A 1,194-nucleotide genomic window follows, 5' to 3' on the forward strand; every position below is an offset into this window, starting at 1 on the left:
TGCACTCCTAGCACAACACCCGATCCCCCCTCAAGGATACAAGGATACAGAAGGATGTTTATTCGTCATATACAGTACATTCTGGTGAAAGTGCAGTCGAGCCTGGTCTCGACAAAATTGTGTCTCATTTCTCACGCAAACCAGCATCCAAGATTGCGTACATATTCCGACGCTTTCCCTGCTGTCTAGAGCACATAGGTAACTTCTGATTGGTCTAGCTGTGCCCTTCCCAAAACCATCCCTAAACTTTACCTGTCAGTAATGCAATGTTTCATAGTTTTACAACTGTGCCCTTCCCAAAACCATCCCTAAACCTAACCTGTCAGTAATGCCACGTTTCTGAGTTATACATTTGTGCCCTGACCAAAACTTTCCCTAAACCTAACCTGTCACGGACAGCTGCATGTGTGTCAAAGAGAATGCGTCGTAAACGCGACGCAATTTCAGTTTTTGGTTTGCGTGAGAAATGAGACGCAATTCGTTGGAGATCATGTTGTGCAGTCACCACCACCTCTCTGTCCATTGAAGTTGCCTGTATTGGAATGGAAACTGTGGCAGTGGAGTTTTCACTTTCTGGAACCGGAATTGACACCTCTGCACCCAAGCAACTGGTCCTGCCAGCACAAGCCCTCTCCCTCAGCTTGTCCCAAACATCTCCTAAACTGTCCACCTCCACCCCACCCCAGCCCCAAACTCAACCCCCCACTCTTCCTTTCTCTCTCTCCTCGCTACGGAACTCCGCTACAGAACTCTCGCTTCAGAACTCCTCCTGCACATGTATATATAACAAACGACATGACTGATAGCTATATATTATATATGAAGTACTATACATTTGAGAGCTATATATATAACTACACACTCAAGATGGATAAATAGACCGGTAATAGACTTCTTCTTCTTCAATTCTTCTTCTACTTCAATTCTTCTTCTTCTTCAATTCTTCTACTTCTTCTTCTTCTTCTTCTTCTTCTTCTTCTTCTTCTTCAATTCTTCTTCTTCAATTCTTCTTCTTCTTCAATTCTTCTACTTCTTCTTCTTCTTCTTCTTCTTCTTCTTCTTCCTCCTGTATTGCACATCTACCTTGTCGGTCAGTCCAGCTGTTATTAGTGTTGGACAAAATTGATTCTTTACAGTACATTGTAAAACATTGCAGCCAGTTAAACGTAAAAAAATTTAAGTTACCCTGCTGCC

General features: G+C 42.8%; 1 protein-coding gene across 1 annotated transcript in view; it reads left to right on the forward strand.

Moving 5' to 3' along the window:
* Window positions 1–697, forward strand: part of znf644b (zinc finger protein 644b) — an 83,505-nt gene extending 82,808 nt beyond the window's left edge. Inside the window, exon 9 of the mRNA XM_063200370.1 lies at window positions 1–697. This exon is cut by the window's left edge and continues 884 nt beyond it. The gene's annotated coding sequence lies outside the window, so the exon portion shown is untranslated.
* The last annotated feature ends 497 nt before the right edge of the window (window positions 698–1,194 follow it).

Source organism: Engraulis encrasicolus, chromosome 6 (genome assembly GCF_034702125.1).
Source record: "Engraulis encrasicolus isolate BLACKSEA-1 chromosome 6, IST_EnEncr_1.0, whole genome shotgun sequence".
NCBI classification, from domain to species: domain Eukaryota; kingdom Metazoa; phylum Chordata; class Actinopteri; order Clupeiformes; family Engraulidae; genus Engraulis; species Engraulis encrasicolus.